The following is a 20,366-nucleotide window of genomic DNA, read 5'->3' as shown; positions in this document are numbered from 1 at the left end:
CGCATAGGCTAGGGGAACGACGTCGCCGAGGTCCAGGTTCAAAAAGCCATCTAGAACCAAGTTCCATAGGAGTGGGCCCAGGATTGAGCCCTGTGGGCATCCTCTGAATACTTCTCTTGTTACTGAACAATATGGTGCTCTGACTGTCACGAACCTATTCGACAGGTAGGATTTGATGACTTGATACAGATTTGATGGTAGGTTGGCTTTCCGGAGTCGGGCCAGGACGCTTGGCCACCATAAAGTGTCAAACGCCCCAGCAAAGTCTATTGCTATGACCAGAAAGTATTTCTGATCTGAGGTAGTTGCAGCATTTGTAATATTTTCCAGGACATCCAAGGTTGAGCATCCCTTCCTAAATCCATATTGTTGGGGTGACTGCAAGCCGGCTGCAGTGTAGTGGATCCCTATTCTGTTTCTTAATAAGTGCTCAAAGAGCTTGCTCAGGACTGATAACAGTGCTATGGGTCTGTATGACCCCGGAAGGTCCAGTTGTTTGTTGGGACTTTTGGGAATGAGGCACAAGTTTGCAGTTTTCCAGGCCTGGGGGAACAGGCCTTCTTTGAGGCAGTGGTTGTATAGATTAAGAAGCACCTCTGGAATGGTTTCGACGGCTTTCTTGACAATTTCTGGCTCCAAAAGATCAGAACCAGGAGACTTCTTGTTTCTAATCCTCATGGCAGCTGTTTCCAGTTCAAGTTTGGTGAAAGGTTCTTCTGTTGCAGTCGTGTAGTAGGTTTCATTGTCTGCACAGAGGGTTATCTGCTCTGGGGTAGAGGGGGCAAGATGGTCTTGAAACATGGTATCCATGATGTTAATAATTGTTCCTGCCAGGTCCGGGTATAAGTACCCTGCCGTGTCCTCGTCGCTGGTATGGTCTCACCCCTGGGGAGTTTGTTTGTGGTTACTCTGTATACCACACCCCAGGGGTTATCATTCCCAGTGGTAGAAACAAGGTGTTCCCAACTGCGCATCTTACGCTGGCGAATGGTTGCCGTGTATAGGTTCCTTGCATCTCGGAAGTTCTGTCTCAGTGCCTCCACTTCTGCTGCCGGCTGGGAGCGCCTTGCCCGCTGGAAGAGTTTCCTTCTCCTGTGCACCTCCTGCCTAAGCCTCTGTAGCTCTGGGGACCACCAGGGTACAGCCCCCGGGGTTGGGTTTTTCTTTTTGATAGAGGTGTTGGCAGCTTCAGTGATGAGACCAGCGACCGTCATCTGATGCTGATCCGGGCTGAGTCCAATGATGTTCAACGATTGGGCTGCTGTGGTTAGTGTGGCTTGGAAGAGTGGCCAATCCGCCTTCTCTATGGCATATCTTGGCTGTGCCTGCCTCACTGCTTGGTGTCGACTAAGGGAGCGCTGGAGCTCAAACGTGATGGCCCTGTGGTCCGACGTGGTCCCGCTTTCTTGGACGGTCCACGATGTTAGGTGGCCAGCGAGGGATCTGGTAGCCAGAGAGAAGGATTCCTACAATGGGGTTTCCAAATTTTTCAGATCACCTTATACAGTGGGATAATCCATTTACATTGGGTAAATGGGAAAATTCATTTATGGATAGCCAATGGTTACAGCATCTTGTTTCATAATCTGACTGAATAGTTTTACATTATCCACATAAATAGGAAGTTTGGTAAGTGAGTGATGCCCAAATGTAGATCATTTATAACTATTGAAGAGCAAGGGGTTCTAAAGCTGATCCCAATGGGAACTCCCCTCTCTGGATTATATGCATTGGATAGAATGTATTTTTTTATTCTTTGTGATCATCTGTTTCAGAGAATGTGCTAGTTGAATGGGGAGGGTGTGGAAATCTAAAAAAAAATTCTCAAAATTTTAAAGAGAGACCACCCTGTGGACAAAGTGAATGAAGTGATTGGAGAAAGAAGGATAACTTCCTTTCTTCAGAGAGATGGTAAGTCTCCTTTCAGACATTAAAGTTTTTGTAAATAAATAATAAATGACATAGAAAGAATAAACACCAGAAAAGAATATTCAGAAGTGAAAACTCCAGGAAACTAGCAAGGTGATATCTCCCTTTTACTGCACTTGAGCTCTCATAAACAGGAAAAGAATTTTGAGTGGAAATGGAGGTTGTGTGACCTGTATAAAGAAAAGATAGCAAATATATATATCTGAGAAAATATAGAAGGAAATTCAACTATGCCTCATCTCTTTGAGGGAAGGCTATAAAACAGTCCAGTGGATAAAGGAAGAATGCAGTGTTTTGGTAACCCCTTAATCCAGAAACATCTGAGGTGAGTGGCTGTAGCCTTTACATCATGACAACCATAAGCAAACACCTTTCTGACTGGCAAAGCTGTAAAAATGCACAAATATGAATATATTTCATATTAGTGTGTGAGTATACTCATGGGAAGCACCTTTGGTGGGATAGAGCAGCTAATAATTTTGTTTCAGACCACAAAATATAAAAGATTGTATAAGATAATTAAAATATAAATTAACTGAGATGATATAATTTTGAAAAAAGGAACCAAATGAGAATTTGAATATGGTAAAAATAACAGATGAAAAGGAGGTGCCCAAGTACCAAGGCAAAAAGTATAGGAAACAGCCAAGACTTGTTGAAGATCACAAGCTAACATAAGATAAGACCGAAATAGAGTTTATAGTTGTCCTGCTTTTATGTAATCATTTCATTTTTGCCATTCAGCAGGGCCAGCTCAAGCTTTTTTGGTGCCCTAGGCAAAAATTTTCATTTGCACCCTTCAATATTGATTAGTGATATAAAAATCCATCTTTGCTGCAAAAATTATATAGAAGTAGACAGATAAGGTTTTTTGTTATTTTTTCCTTTATTTATAAATGTGATTCATTTTTATTTCTGTTACCCAGTATGGATTAATTTCTTATTTCAGTCATTTGACGGAGGACTTTCCCGTGTAGAATTGATTTTATGTTATGCAGAAAACAGTGTGGTCATAAAAATGTTACTAAGAATAATATTATCTGCTTTCAAATTAATGTATTTTTTTTTTTTTTTTTTTTTTATGTGAACCCCAAACACGAGAGGTATTAGAACCTATAGTACTTAGTACCGTGCTTGGGTTGGAGATTGAGAAGACGAAAGAAGATATTTGTTGACATTGGACTTGAACTTCTGTAGATTGTAATTTTCAGGAAATACGTATGAAGGAAGGTTGTTCCAGAAAAGCAGTTGAATGAATAAATGAGGAAGATGAAAAGTTGGTTCTGTGGATTTGAAGTTGGACAGTAAATGGATGTTGGCTGGTGGCGGCACGTGTTCGGACTGTTTTGAAAGAGAGAGCGGGAATTATAGAAGCTAATTCAGAAGAACAGTGCCCATGGAAGTATCTGTAGAAGAGGCATGCAGCAGAAACAGTGCGTCTATGAGACAGCGAGTGGAGAGACTCTTTTAGAGATGAATCATTAATTAACCTAACTGCCCTCTTCTGAATGGAATCAAGAAGCCTGAGAGAGGTTTTGGGGGCACCACCCCAGATGTGGGAACAATATTCCATGGCAGGGCGGATTTGCGATTTATACAGAGTGAGCAGCTGTTTGGAAGAAAAGTAACGCCGAGAGTGAAAGAGAAAACCAAGTTTTTTAGATGCAGAGGAAGCAATATTTGTAATGTGCTTGTGCCAAGAGAGATTAGAAGTCAGGGTAATCCCCAAAAGAGATATATCCTTTTGCCTAGAAATTGGAGTGTCACTAAAGATAAGCATAGGAGCAGAAGAATCCTTTTTGCGAGATATAAGACAAGACTGAGTTTTAGAAGGGTTGAAATCAACTAAGTTTTCTTTGTCCCACTGGAGAATTACCTGAAGAACGGCATTTAAGGAATTGGTAGCAGATTTTTGAGAAGTTGAAGCTGATTGAGCAGGACAAGGTTTCTCAAAATGGAAAGTTGAATGCAATGTGCTATCATCGGCAAAACTATGGATAGGATTTCCAGTCAATGGAAGAAGGTCATTGATATACAAGAGGAAAAGAGTGGGGGAAAGAACTGAACCTTGGGGGACACCGGCATTAGTGGAGAAGTTAGAAGACAGAGAGCCATCAACCATCACCCTCAGTGAGCGATCAGAGAGAAAACTGGATAACCAATTACTAAAAACAGTTGGCAAACCATAAGATGGAAGCTTGTTTAGAAGACCTTTATGCCAAACACGATCAAAAGCCTTTGAGATGTCAAGAGCAACTACTTGTGTTTCACCGAACCTTTCCATTGAATTAGTCCATAAATGGGTAACATAAGCCAGAATATCACCAGTGGATCGACACTGACGGAATCCATACTGGTGATCGTTGATCAGACGGAAGGTTTCTAGGTAGTTTAAGAGTTGGCGGTTAATTGATTTCTCCATTACTTTAGAAAGAGTAGAAGTAATTGCAATGGGACGATAATTGGATGGGAGGGATTTGTCACCCTTTTTAGGAACTGGCTGGATATGAGCAAATTTCCAAGCAGAAGGAAAAACACCTTTAGAATAAGAAAGTGAAAAAAGGCGGCAAAGAATAGGAGTAAATTCAGGAGCACAGGTTTTGAGAACAAGTGGAGAAATACCATCAGGACCTGGAGCTTTCTTAGCATCGAGATTCATCAAAATCCTTCTGATATCCTTTTGACGGAAGACCACAGGAGGCATTGAATGGAGTGTGTTGGGAATGGTGGGAGGTGTTTTACCAAGATCATTAATACATGAGCTGGAAGAAAAATGGGATGCTAGCAGGTCAGCTTTATCCTTGGCTGAAGTGACAACAGAACCATCTGGTTTGGACAGAGGTGGGAGCAGAGATGGGCAAAAGTTGCGGCCAATAGCTTTGGCAAGAGACCAGAATGCCCGGCTACCATTAGGGCAAGAAGCAAGTTTTCTACTCTTAGCCTGTTCAAACTCTAGTTTGGACTGATTAATAACTGCTTTACAATTGTTGCGCGCTTTGGCGTAGGCAGAAAATGAAACTGAAGAATTAGAAACAAGCCAATTACGATATGCAACGTTCTTCTCTTGGACAGCCTTAGCACATTTATTGGAAAACCAAGGTTTAGATAAAGGACGAGATTTTAAAGTGGAGTGTGGGATAAAGGATTCCATTCCTGCAAGAATAATTTCACTGACACGATCTGAGCAAACGTTGACATCAGAACTTTTGAAACAGTAATCCGACCAAGGAAAAGAAGAAAAGAAGTCTTGCAGGTCATCCCATTTTGCATTCTTGTAATGCCAAACAACACGAGGTTGGGAATAGCCTTGAGATAAAGGTTCCATTGGAGAAGAGACAATCACCAAGTTGTGATCTGAAGTGCCTAAAGGAGCTCTCACTTCGACCGTGTACTTAGAAGGGTTGTTTGTGAGAAAAAGATCAAGTGTATTGGCTGTATGATTAGGATTGTCCGGTATTCTTGTAGGTAAATGAACAATCTGTGCTAGGTCATTAGTAATTGCAAAAGCCTCAGCATCTCGACCTGCTGGGTCGGTGTGACTAGAAAACGGAAGCCAGCTGGGGTTGTGAACATTAAAATCACCAAGGAAAATTACCTCACTATTAGGAGAGTTGGACTGGAGAAAGTCAAGTTGCAACGAGAGGAAGTCAAAGAGCTCCAAGTGATTAGTCGAGTTGGGAGAACGGTAGAGACAACAGATGAATTTGACACAATGAGGTAGAGAGATTTTAAGCCAGAGAAGATCAAAGAGAGGAGATTCCAAATTGCCAAGTCTCTGACAGGGAATATCAGAACGGACATATGCACAAGTACCACCTTTGAGGCGAAAGGAATCATACAGCGAATAATTTGGGCATCTGAGATGAGCAGTAGTTGAATCAACCGATAACTGAGATTCTGTCAGAAAAAGTACACGAGGTTTGGCAGACTGCAAGTGGAAATGGACATCGTTGAGATTAGAATTGAGACCACGTATATTTGTGAAATGAATTAGGAAGTCCTTGGGAGGTTTAGATCTTTTCGCAGATAAGCTTGCTCTATTAGTTTGACAATTCATGGTGTATTCAATAGTAAGAAAAAGTGGGTGGGACATGCTGTATGAAGTAATGAAATTTTTGGATATGGCGTACATGTGGTAAGAATATACCCAGATCCTTGACATAACGTGGCCTCGACAATGCTCCCCGCATACACACTACTCGGACTCCCTCCAGTCACTATCTGGCAGAGTAGAGGTAGCAAGATTATACACTAGCTGATCCAGAAGCCTCCTAGAGAGTTACCAATAGGTCCGGTCCGGTGTACTAACTAGCGGCCGGCCTGCGAAAGCCGTTTTAGAGCTGTACCCTCGAAATGTAAGGAATATTGGATCTCGCCACGACGTTCATCATAACCTCAAAAGTCATCAATCATACTGCATGATGGAAGAGATAGGGAAGGGTTGACCGGAACTTATCCCTAGAGACTAAACATGGGTTCCACCACTTCAAGCCTCCAATAAGCAAAGTGGTGGTATTTCACCGGTTGATGAGAGTCATCTTCCACCTAGTACAGCCTGGTAACATAGAGGGGCGGCGTTTCTCCATGTGGTGTGGTGTGGGCGCCACACCTCGACCCCTGCTTGCGTTGCTTCACACCTGGGTGGTCACCCACCAAGTACTTGTGCATGGGGGTTATACCCAGGATTACTAACAGTCCCACCATCGTGAAGGTGCAAGCAGAGGATTTGGCTGTAAAATATTAATTGGTTAGTGTTGGCTATTTGGTATTTAAATATTTTAAAGTATTTTTAATTTATTCTGTAAAAAAAAGTTGAGAAAAAAATTTTTCTTTTGATAAAAAGCAAAATGTTTGATTAATACATGAGTTTTTGTTAAAAAAAGAATCTATTTACTTTCTTCACAATACTGATATCCGATCACACTATCACTTAATGAACACTAAACGATAAAAATCTGCTCACTAAAGAACACTGTTCTCTATTCTTTTTCATTCATTGCACCCAGGTTTAAGGATTGTAACCTTTTGGCATTGAAATACTTTGAATTCATCTTTATTAAGTGACAAAAAAGCTAAATCTTTTTAAAATTTTTTTTAGCATTCTGCCTTCCAAATCTCTTTCAAAAAACTTCATTCACAAGAGAAAAGTCATGTTTTGTGTTTACTTTAATCAAAACTTTGTAACTGTTAAGAAATAACAGTTACAAACTTTGTAACTGTTAAGGAAGTAAGCAAACCCTTAGCCTAATTATGAGAGCATCCTTGGACTCAAGGGAGGTCCCCCATGGACTAGAGATGTGCAAATGTATCCCCAATTCACAAAGGGGGATTGAAGGGTGACACGAGTAATTACAGACCAGTTAGTTTAATTTCTGTTCCGGGTAAAATAATGGAGTCACTGGTTAAAGATGCATTGCAGGATCATCTAGACAAGACTGCAGCAATAATTTAGACACAGCATGGGTTTGTTAAGGGAAAGTCTTGTCTGACAAATTTGATTGGTTATTATGATGTGGTTACAAAGGAACTGGATGCAAAAAATAATTTTGATATCATATACTTGGATTTCAGGAAAGCTTTTGATACTGTTGTGCATGAAGACTACTGTACAAATTGGACCAGAATGGTATTAAGGGTAAATTGCTACAATGGATAAAAGGATGGTTGAGTGGGAGAAGACAGAGGGTGGTAATCAATGGGTGCTGCTCTTTGTGGACTAATGTTATTAGTGGAGTTGCACAGTGTTTGGTTCACTGCTCTTTTGTATATTTATCAATGATATTGATGAAGGTATATCAGGCTTAGTATCGAAGTTTGCAGATGATACAAAGGTTGGCAGGGTTGTTAATGACAGTAATGACAGTATGCTACTGCAACAGGATCTAGAAAATTTGGGCAGATGGGCTGAGAAGTGGCAACTGAAGTTTAACCTTGACAAATGCAAAGTACTGCATATGGGTGGAAGTAACCTCAGAGAAACGTACCAACTGTGTGGTACTACACTTAAGGTGGTAGAAAATGAAAGACCTGGGATAATTGTGCAGTCAGATATGAAGTTTTCTGAGTAATGCAGACAGGCTGCCAGGGCAGGTCATGGGGTTTTGTCAATGATATAGGAATTTTGATGGCGCCTCCGTAGCCAGGTGGGAAGGAGCAGCAGCAGTGCGTAGCACACGCTTCTTGATTAGACCGGGGTTCTAACCCGCCACCACCAAATACGGAGGATGCGGAAAGGTCAGGGAATGACCACCGCATATCCCGGAGCAATATGGCCTTAGTTGCTAATGCTCCTAAAAACCAAACAACAGTAACAGGAATGTTGATAGCACGGAAAAGGAGGTGATTGTCCCTCTGTATAAGGCAATGGGGCCCAGGTGCCAAATGATTTATTGAATAGTTGGTCAGAACTTTATCATTGCGACTTAATTTGTCAATTGATAGTGCGGCTATTTTGTTTGATCCCTGTGCAATAAATTATTTTGAAGAGGCTCTTCCTCCTGTCTGGGCTGGGCAGCTGAGGTGATTGTTCCCTCAGCTGGCAGATAGAGCCTATTTAGGACTGATTCTTTTTGAAATTTCGTGTGATCAAAATTTTGTGAGATATGCCAAAAATTAGAAGGAAGATCCCCGTTCCTCCAGTGGAGGATTCAGGAGAAGAATCTTCGGCAGAGTCTTCAGCAAAGTCTTCAGAGGGAGACTCTGAGTCTTCGAGTGAAGAAGAATCAGGAGAGGTCTCGAGTAGACCACCTGAGAAAAAAAGGAATCCAAAGGGGAAAAGTTCAAAGGAGAAGACACGTATAGGTATAGTTACGAAGAAGTCTTCGAAACAGATACAGTGTAACTTAGAACCTACTACCTTAAAGGAATTGGATTTTTACAGAACCAAGTTAAGGCTTTTCGTGTCAGCTTTAAATAAGCCAAGTGGACATGATTTGAATATTGTAAGGGATATTGGGACAAGATGGCTACGTGTGTGCATTCTTTGACTGTACAAAATGTACTCCTCGAGACCAAGTTGAGTACTTTGATGGAGCAAAAAGAAAAAGCAGAACAAGTCCCTGATCGAAGATCATATGCAGAGGCGGCTAGTGCAAGTGAGATTAAATCCAAGAATAAAACGGTTATTGTGAAGGCTAAGGCCCATAAGTTTAGTACTAGTGACCAAGTAAAGACCGAGTTAATGGCACGAGTTGCACTGGTTTTAACTAATGTCAAGGTAGTATCTGTTCGACCGATACGAAATAAAAGGGTTATGATCGAAACTGCTTCTGAACTCTATGTTAAAAAGATTGATGAGTGCACGGAGGTGCAAAAGCTTGGAATGGAGGTAGAAAGGCCCCTTCGACAACTACCAAGATTAGTCATTTTTGACGTTAGTTGAGATGTAGATCGTGAGTCCTTTAATAATGAATTATGGGAAAGGAACTTGGTGGATGGATTTGTCAATAAGGACCAAGTTCTCTCTGAAATAAGAATACTAGCTAAGAATAAAGCAAGGAATTCCTCAGGATATAATGTAGTGGTGGAGGTTTCCCCATGCATACGAAGATACTTGTTGAAATATTCTAGAGTATTTTTAAATTGGAGTTCGCACCGTGTTCGGGAGTTGTTGACCCCAACACAATGTTATAAATGTATGGCCATGTGGCCCGGTATTGTGACGCGGGCGAGTTCTGCAGTCACTGTGCTGGGAGTGGACATACATTCAAGTCTTGTACACAAAGAGCAGAGGCTCCAAAATGTGTAAATTGCTGGCGGAGGAAGGTGCCTTCTGATCATGATGCTAATAATCGAATGTGTCCAGAATATCTAAAGGCTGTTGATACCTTAAAGAGACGCACAGAACAGGATTAGTGGGTATCGTGTGAGGGTATCTCCTCTTCCAGTAGTTGTTAAAAGACTTCTCCCGGCGGTGACTGGGGGTCGTCAGTCACAGTAGCGTCTGTGTTGGGGTTAGCAGGGACCGGACCGGTGTATGTATTGAATTTATGATCAATTTTTTGTATGATCAAGTTTGTATGATCAATGTATGATCTATGTATGATCAATTTGTATTTGAAAGATCAATTTCTATTATTATTTAGTCTGAGAGGTGTCAGACAATGTTTTACTAGATAGGGCAACCTACCTCCTCGTGGTGGGGACGGAAACTCGTGGTGGGGGCGGAGACGCCGTCTCCGCCGCGAGGCTAAAGGTTGTGCTTTCTTTAATTTATAGTCATAAGTCAGGTTAGACTTTGTAATTGTTGTTTTGTTAAAGTTATTTGACCATGGATATGTAACAAATAAAACAGTTATGAAACATTGGCATATGGGCAGATTGTCTAGGTGGCCAATTAGGAAAAGCTTGACATATGATGTATAAGGCAATGGTTAGGCCACGCCTTGAGTACTGTGTACAGGTCTGGAGGCCTTATTTTAGGAAGGATGTGGAGTTGTTTGAGCATGTACAGAGAAGGACAGCAAGATTGGTGAAGGGAACAAAGGGATCCTCTTACCAAGAAAGGCTTAAGAACCTGCGAGGTGATCTGATTGAGATGCATACGGCCTTGAATGGGTTGAGCATGTTGAATTCTGATGGGATTCTTCCACTTGTTCAGATTATGAACCTCAGATGTAGAATAGATGTGCGGAAATTTGCCTTTAGCCAACCGGTGGTTAGTTGCTGGAACAAACTTCCATCTGTTATTGTGGAAGTTGATAGGTTAAATAAATTTAAGGAGGAACTGGAAAACATTTAGAGGGACTTGTGGTGTGAATTTTTTTTTTGGCTGATGCTGCATAAGCTCGTACACTGCTTTCTTGCATCACGTGCCACTACTACTACATACAAGAAACAAAAATGATATATTGTTTCTCCGTATTTGTGTTTGAGTATTATTTAGAGAACCATCCTTAAAATATTGTCCTTCCAGGTGCCCTCGCGACCAGCCACATGGCTTGCCTGTATCTCAGGCTAGCCCTGAGGCTACTTCATATCAAATTGATTTTTGGCAGCTGCCAAGTGGAACTTACTTTATTGCTTAAAAATTTTTTTTTTTTTTTTTTTAAATTAGTAGTATAATTATTATTTGTGTTTATCTGATTAACTTGGTGAGTTTGTTCTTTATTTGGCCTTCGAAGTTGCTTAAAAAACCAAAGTTGGCTTCTGCTGCATTGATATAAGAATGTTTGAATTCTTCTGCTATAATTACAAGATTGATATAGGAATGATACAGGTGCTACTAGGTTTTCTATGTGGTTTTGTAGGAGTTTAATCAATATTAGAAGTGTTTTTATTAGGTTCCATAAACTATAAATTTATAGCAATATAAATTTTTTTTATAATATAACCATATCACATAATACAAAATAATTTAAAATAGGGTAATTGGTACTGCTGTCAAATAAGCAGAATTAATGAAGCATTATTATTTTTGTATCTCTTAGTTTTGTGTATTGTTTTAAATTAAATTTAGACTAAAATTCATGCCTAGAGGAGCCGAGCCAAGAGCTTAGAGTAGCTGAATGCTTTGATTTATGGAGAACTGGTGAGGGCATTTCTACGAATCAGGATTATATTGTGTGCATTGCTTGTTCCTTCTTTGCAGGATGTAATACAGTCATAGGGAATGCCTTTGTGTGTGTGCAACACATGCACACAGCAACATCCTTCACAGCAGAGATTCTTGTTTCCACAGGAAGTAGCTATATTTGGTGGCTCAACTGCCAAGGAAATGGGGAATATGATGCAAAAAGGACAATTGGAATAGGACCAGGGGCTAAAATTGACACTGTAGAGCACAAAAGTTCATATTGTTGTACATGTTGGTATTAATGATAATGTACAGCTACTGCTGATTGGACAAAATTGGCATTCTTTCTAGTGAAATTAGAATGAAATTACGATCTCATGCCAGTAATGCATAATAGCCAAGCATTTTTGGCAGGAAGGTCTACATTTGATGGCATATAACAGATTATGCCTGTGGCTTGAAGATCCACATCTGATTGGAATATGCATATGTACCACTCAAGCTTCAATTAATAGAGATTGTGGACTTGCATTTTTGAACCTTTGGCATTATGTGAAGTAAGTAGATGCCACTGTCATTTCACCCCTCTGTTTTCTCCTGTCCTACCGTCTGGATCATCTTCATTTTAGTCTGGCATATCACTCTTTTCTTCTCCTCCCTTTCTCTTCCATGACATGTGCTTGCTCATGTGATTAACTGTAGTCATGCCCCCTATTTAAACTTCCACCAGCCACTCATACTTTATTTGATAAAGGCTGCGTACAGCAGCCACAAGCAACTGTATACTTATTTGTTGTGTTTTTAGTTTCTTCATGTATATTTTTAATTCTTTTAACAAGTGCATTTTAATTGCCATATTTGGTGTATTCTATTTAATTTTTTTCAGTTTTAACCATAAAAATTTTGTAATCTTTTATTTTGTTTGTTTGTTTGTTTGTTATTTGGCTTTTAGGAGCATTAGCAACTAAGGCCATATTGCTCCGGGAATATGCGGTGGTCATTCCCTGACCGTTCTGCATCCTCCGTATTTGGTGGTCACAGGCTCGAACCCCGGTCTAATCAAGAAGCGTGTGCTATGCACTGCTGCTCCTGCCCACCTGGCTACGGAGGTGCCATCTTTTATTTTATATAAACTTTCTTTTGAATTGGTTGGTGTATACAAGAAGTTATGTGCTTCCAATTGCAAAACTCATTGGGTTCTTTGACCATCTCTTCCACTTCCTTCTCAGTTATCAAAAAATCATTTATCTCTCTGCTAGAGTTTAATAAACTTCTGGCATCCCCTTCCCTAAAGAATTCCTCATGTGTAGATGCAAAATACTTATTTGATTTATCAGCAACCCAAGCAGGATCATCAACAGTTTAACCACTGATGTCAAGTGGACTAATGTTATTCTGTCGCGTTGGTCCATTTGATGTCGATGAGTCTTTGCTGTTTTTCTTGGCATGCTTTGTCAGAGACTTCTCGCACGCTGTGTTAGCCTGCTTAACCTCCTTTGTGACTTGAATGCAGACTAATTTATATCTACCATAGTCTTCTGTATCACCTGATAATTTATATGCATCCCATGCATTTTTTTTCTCTCCCACAAGTTGCATCAGTCCATTTGACATCCATTTAGGTCTAAATATGGAACAGTATTTCTTAGTTGGTATAAAAATCCCAGTAACTTCTACAATTACATCCCTGAATGTTTCCCATTTATAATTTGTTGTTGGTAACTTCATCAGTTGGTCCCACTGCATAGAATTTATAAATTGTGTAAGACCACTGTAGTCACCTTTAAAAAAGCCCTTTCCTTTGCACTTGACAGTAGTTACATCTTTAAGTAAATCCCACATAAATATGCTGCCACTTAGTGGATTTTTGTCTGCAGTTTCTTAATGTGTGAAGAGTCACTGCTGATAATCAGATCAAGAGAATTGCCTTCTCTCATTGCTTCTCTAACATGCTGCTGTAGAAAACAGTCATCCAATAAATCCACAAATGTCTTGCTACTGTGCAAGTGATCAATCTACATCTTCCAGATACTAACTACTTTGATGAGTATAACATATTCATATTCTTCATCCTTATGTCTGTGTGACACTATGTTTCCGTTATCTCTATAATGTCTACATTTGATGACTTAACTACTACTTCAAATTCATCGAATCCCCTCTGTAAGAATTCTTATTTATTATGATGACTATATGTCTGTACAGTTATACAGACATATAGTCATCACAGCCTCCTGCTATAATTTTTATTTTCCCACTGCTTTTGTCGCACCAATCTGACCCAGCATTGTGTTAGCCAGCCATGCCAACTGGTTGCACTGCCTTTGATTTTATGTGCATAATAACTAAAAGCATAACTGATCCCTCATCCTGTTTGTTCTTTCTGTACATATTGCACTCCTCTATTCAAATTCTTCATTCTTCACTAAAGCAATTCAAGAAACTACTAATCGAACACATCACCAGGGATGTCTGATTCAAATTACCTTCCACTCAACTCCTGGATTTTAAAAACACCAACATGGAAATAATGTATAAATGTTAAAGGAAGCAGTTGGCAAATAGTTTGTAAATTTCTGTGCGTGTAGCTCATCATTTTTTTCCTCTCATTTAATTGTAAAAATGTTCACAATGATATTATAAGTAGTGATGCTTTTCGAAGTTTTCTGTAAAGAAATGTACAAAACACTCCAATTTATTTATGTCTTTCCTGTTGAACATTACCTGTACAATTTCAGAACTGTACATTTTTCAATTGTATATTTGTATATTCATCATTTTTTAAGGGAACACCACCTAAAAAGCCATTGGCTTATGTGTTCTCCCTCCCTTTTTGCTTTTATCTCCCAAAAAAGTGTAACATAAAATAGGGATAAATAAATTATTATTATTATTATTATTATTATTATTATTATGATGATGTCTGAGTGACACCATGTCTCCGATATCCCTACGAAATCCATAGTTGATGACTTACCGGTACTTCAGATTCATCAGATTTATTCACTATGCTTCTAATTTTAGTGTAAACTCAAGTATATGTGCATGCATTTCACTTTTAGTGACCCTAACACAGCCCTTGTGTTTGCTTGTTACACTCTTGCTTCCTGCCTACAGGTGCTACTGATCTATTGTTTTGTGTATCCTTCCACCCCCCCCACACATACAGCTGGCAGTTTTTTCACTGCTCACACTGCCTTGATAGCATCAGCAAATATTTTTGTATCTTTTCTATTTAAGTGTATCTCATAGCTGTAAAAACAATCTTTCCTGTTAACAAGCACCGATCACACTGAGAAAATTTGTACCCCATGAACCTTTCTCAGTCTCACCAGGACTGAATTGATTGACAAGGCTTTCATCATGTACTTTCTTCTATCGTGTCTAGGCAAAATTGTAGACACTTTCAAATTTAATCCTAATTTATGACTTTTTCTCAATGTTGCCCTATATTTGTCAAGTAAATCCTCAGATTTCATACCCTTAATATCATTATTACCAACTTGTAGAACATTATCACATATTATGCCCTTAAGATAACAGCTTCACTCTTAAATGTTATGCCAATGTCTGAAAATCAAATGCAGCTCTTCAGTCCAATGTACCTCACATCCCTGTACTGAGGTCACTATTCCTAGATGTAGAATGTTATGTACAAATTTATTTTACTCATAGTTTTGAAATCTTCCCCTTCTGTTTTGGAAATTGATTACCATAGCAAACTAAACCAAAAGGATGATTCCAACCTAGTCATAGGCATTTCTACTGCCATGGTTGCAGAGGGTCTAAAATAAGAGGAGAAGCTTCTGTTGTTTTGCTCAATGAGGAAATATTTCATGGCTGTATGTGACTGCATGCACAAGTTTGTTGAAAAAGTAACGTTCCTATAAATGCTGAGGTAGCACAAATTTCATTAGTTGGCAGTGCACTGTTTTCAAATTTGAAATTTTTTGTAGACAATTTTCCAGTACTCTTTGGTGTCATTAAAGATAAGGAAATAGATGAAGCAATAGATGTTTTTTGCAGCATCAGTTCTCCTAGTTTCAATGCAAAAACCCACCAGATGCTATTGTATTGTATTGTATATCACCTATGATACATTTTACAAGGTTACGTTATCTATTTCCAGTGGTTACATGTTGAAGATGTTCCATTAATTAGATGCTGCCGTGCAACCAAACTTCTGGTTTTTGTTCAAGTTATAATCAGAGACAAGAACATGTAAACAAGTGTTAATAATGTTTCCTTACGCTCCGATAGTAATATACACTCAAAGAAGAATGTCAGCTGTGAGGAGTTGACAATGAAGTTACATTTATTTATATATATGCATAGAATGAATACTGTTACTGAGCAAGGTTATTGATTTAATAACTTAAATAAGTTATTATTTAAAAGTTATTAAAATTTACAGCTTTTAATAAGTGACATCAACTGATTTGTTTAAAAAGGGAGTTTAGTCATGATGAAATGTTTAAGAGAGGGAAATATAAAATGACATATATGAGAGATTCTTAACTTTAGAAGTGATTACCTCATATGCATTGCGGACAGCAGTATTAGCATTTTATCAACCCTGTCTTTTTTTGTTTTCAAGATTATGAAGTTCTTCAGTAGTCTGAACTTCACCATGTGATTCAAGTAACTTGACTACATCAGCCTCCTAAACAGGATAACAAAGAATTGCAGAAAAAGAAACATTCTCCACTCATATTTGGTGTCTAAACTTCCTTCCATAATGAGCATTTTGGATCCATTTTAAGTGACTATTAAAGTGAAATCAATAAATGAATCAAATAAACACAGAAAAAGTAAAAATAGCATATACAGTACTTTCTGCTTATTAAATGATGCTTTGATTTGGTGGTAAATGTTGCAGCAAATGATTTATTTTTGTGCTGCTTGGAGTGCTGCAGGTGCCATTATAACAAGGTGAGGAATTTTTCAAACTGAATATTGGTGATTATTTCCAAGTGGCATTATAATGAACTGTTGTTAAGCAAGGTATACCTGCATTTTGAAATAAAACATTCATTTTTGAATACACCAAAGAAACTTATGGTGGACGTAAGGCATGCTTATTCCTAGAAGATTGTCTTTTTTGCATTTAATATAGACGCACTTCTCATGAGAGTTTTATTTATAATACTATTTATTAAAGATAGTGGATAGTCTCAATATATGAAACTTGACGAGTACAGTTATTTCCACTTCATGATTGTTCACTGACAAGCCAAATTTAATCACATTTATTATTTGATTGCAAACAACAACTTTCTTATGTACTGTGGGATGGTAATTATTAAAATGCAAATAATGACCCACATTAGTTTTTTTTTTAATGGAACTTATGATATGCATTTTATTTTTGCATATTAGTGAGACTTAAAAGTGGAGTGAATTTTCAGTTTATATTCATAATTTTCTGGATAATGTTATCTGTCATTATTCACATTATGTAATATAATGACCATAATAAAAAAAATATGACAAATGAAAGGAGATAAATGAACTTCCTAAAAGTCAGTGAGGTATATTTCTGCTATTAAACCACTTATATTTGCTGATACAGTCTATGATGTGCATTTTTGCAACGCAAATCTGCTCCAACACAACTGATATATTAGGGAAAAATGCAAGTATAGTGCGATTTCCACTTTGGCTTATGTGTGATTTCATCTGCAAGTAACACTAGGTAAACACAAAACCCAGTATCAGCTGAATGTAGCAACCTGCACAGCCAATACATACAAGTTTATGAAGCTTAAAAAATGTCAAACGTCGAATGTGTGAGAGCTATATTTCCCATTTACTGTAGTTGTATTGGTCGGAAACACACTGTTGTCATTCGCTGTATCACAAGATAACACATGATATTGTAGGCCAACTCATGTTTTCGGGAGCTCACATTTTTCTGTTTGAACAGAAATTTCACGAGGTGTGATAGCATGAGCAGAGGAGCACATTTCTGGAATTCACTACCATAAAACAATTTGCAGTTCCCGGTTTATTGGGTTTTTTAGTTAGTGCAATCTAATTATAAATGGGTAGTAAACTAGATCTTACTACATTTGCGATAATACTGATAGCAGGAATTCTGTGAGTTTTTGCGTTATTATGGTGAAATGTGTTTCCCCTTATATGAAATCTTCAATCATATAAGAAACATAAATAAATTTTCAGAATCTTCTCTTCATTGCTATTTTTTAAGCTTTGTAAACTTGTCTCACTTGTGCATCCCATGTTTGTTATTGATTGCCTATCTTTTTTACTGTTTTAAATTTTACAATCCAAAAAAAAAGAAAATGTCAGCGAACAGAAATATCAATAAAAATTCATATCTTGTTAAGGTAAAGTGCTATATTTACTGTAATATTTATTTATTTATTAGAAATTTAATATGTTTAAACCTGTGTTAGCAATTTTATTGGGTTTCTACATTTTTTTAGTGTTTTACTTACCAGACTGAACATTTTTTTTCTTTTCTTTTTTTTTTTTTTGAGTGCTCTGCTTCTGTCCCTATTTTTCCCATAAGCCCTGTTATTTTTAATGTGTGAAATACCATAACGCGGAGATTTTTAGGAACACATGTACTGTGTTATAGCAGAACTGTCTGTACAGGAACTCCCCGACTTATGTAAGGGTTGTGTTCCACGAAACGCTATGTAAGTTGGAATTTCCCCCATGCTTATGCAGCACTCGCTGAATTGATTAAATCAAAAAAAAAATAAACGACAATCATGTAAATAGAATTAGGATTATTTATTGTATTTATTCAATTTTTTATCTCATGTGCAGGAAATATTATAAAAGCTTGCAATTTAAAAAAATTTCAAAATTATAAAATTACAAAAAAAAAGAAAGGAGACAGGCATAACATCAGTAAGTTTTACCTCTCAAGCATTGTTGCCATTGTTGCTTTAAATCTCAAGCATTGTTGACGTCTTCAGCTGATAAGTACGCCGCTGTGGAAGTTGAGGGCTGCGAAGATTTAGAAGGGGTTGGCTGCTCAACCTTACAAAAGAATATATTAATGGTTGACTGGATGGTGGCTTTTTTCTTTTCATTGTAGATTTGATAAGTTTTCAGTTTAAAATGAATATATTTCAAAAGTTAGATGTAACTGTCATAATTTGGATTATCACAAAAGAGACATGCTTAGAAGAGCATTCTTTCTCTTTCCACATTGGGAAGTTTATTTTGGCAATCTCTATTGTTCTGTTTTTATAATTTTACATATATTGCCTTCTCAAAGAAATCCTGCAGAATGAGCTGCATGTGCAAATTGATTATAACGTAGCAGCATCCATCCTATAAAAGTTCAAAGGGAAATAAAGGTTAGATTCATTCGTCTATCTATATTAGCAGTTAGGTTAATGAAGAAAGCCACCCAGTGATTCACTTCATTCAACACAGACCAAGTTTTAACAGTCTGTAATTCCTTTGCTGTTTTTACATAAACTAACCACAGTAAAAAGGAAACTAGTGAATACTGAACATATGAATCCAACAGAAGTCACATATGTTAGTCATCAGGTTTAAAATCCTTAATTTTAAATATTGTTATTTTATAGTTTATTCCCTTTCGTTTACATATACAATATATTTGTTGTCATTTAATAAGTAATGGAACATTGTAGAAAAAGTTCCCAGAAAACTAGTTTTGCAAATAAACTGAGATTAAAATTAAATATTAAACACATCTCTTATTTAATATTAAAATAAACACTGTTACTTTTGCTTTGGCAAGATGATAGTGATATCTAATGAATAATGGGCACTCCATTACAAATATCAATAGGAATGTCACTATCAAGTGGCATTCATTGTCTATTGCAAATAAGCAGACAATCCTTCAGTGCACTCCTAGACCATTTTAAAGAGATTCTTCCTTATCTAGGACTGCATTGAATCATCATCTACTTATTTCAGTATTGAAGTATGTTGCTATTACCAATCCTATATATAAAAAGAATAAAAGCAAAAGATTGCTTGCCAAATGCTATGTAAATAAAAATAAAATTAACTCCTATTTATCATTATTTTAAAAGTCTTGTTTTTAACAATTACTGCATTATTAAAAAAAAAAAAACTTTTCATCCTATTTAAACCAAAACTAAAATAGTTGAAATTTGACATAATTTTTGTAATCATTTTATTATGTAAAATATAAAGCTGTAATCTTCATAGCAAAATACAATTGTAATGCAACTCCTTAAATAATTTTTAATTATACAAATTTATCAAAATGTTAGATTTACATTCATTCCATAATCACCAATGATATAGCACGGTACAAGTAATGCAACTCTGTTATGCTTGTTTCCTTAGTAACAGTCAATGAGAGGAGGAGATAAGTCTGACAAAAGAGCATGTTTCTTTGAAAATGAAATGCACAAGGCATAATCCTTATGGGTTTTGGTTATTTGTTATTTGGTTTTTTTTTAGGAGCATTAGCAACTAAGGCCATATTGCTCCGGGAATATGCGGTGGTCATTCCCTGATCTTTCCGCATCCTCCATATTTAGTGGCGACGGGCTCGAACCCCAGTCTAATCAAGAAGCGTGTGCTATGCAATGCTGCTCCTTCCCACCTGGCTACAGAGGCACCATGGGTTTTGGTAATTAACTATATAATATCAGTGTAGATATACTACAGTTAACCCATAAGGATTATGCCTTGTGCATTTCGTTTTCAAATACATTATTACCAACACCCTTTGGTATCTCTCATGTTGTGGATATAACTTCTCAACCGTGATGGCATGTTGCACTACCAAGGTACCTGCCCGCCCACTGATAATGAAGCCCACTAGCTTCAAAACGATCGTCTTGGGTGGTGGTATCCTCTGAAAATAAATAACAGTAGTCTTCTCTACTAGAGAAGCATTATTTATTTGAAGTAGTGCAATACCACTATCTGG

At 37.7% G+C, this 20,366-nt stretch overlaps 1 protein-coding gene across 1 annotated transcript in view; it reads left to right on the top strand.

Moving 5' to 3' along the window:
• Positions 1 to 20,366, top strand: part of LOC150089382 (uncharacterized) — a 119,677-nt gene that overhangs the window by 52,694 nt on the left and 46,617 nt on the right. The window lies entirely within an intron of this gene.

Source organism: Mastigoproctus giganteus, chromosome 2 (assembly GCF_048544385.1).
Source record: "Mastigoproctus giganteus isolate SK-2022 chromosome 2, ASM4854438v1, whole genome shotgun sequence".
Taxonomy (NCBI): Eukaryota; Metazoa; Arthropoda; class Arachnida; order Uropygi; family Thelyphonidae; genus Mastigoproctus; species Mastigoproctus giganteus.
This window is presented reverse-complemented; position numbering and strand designations above follow the sequence as displayed.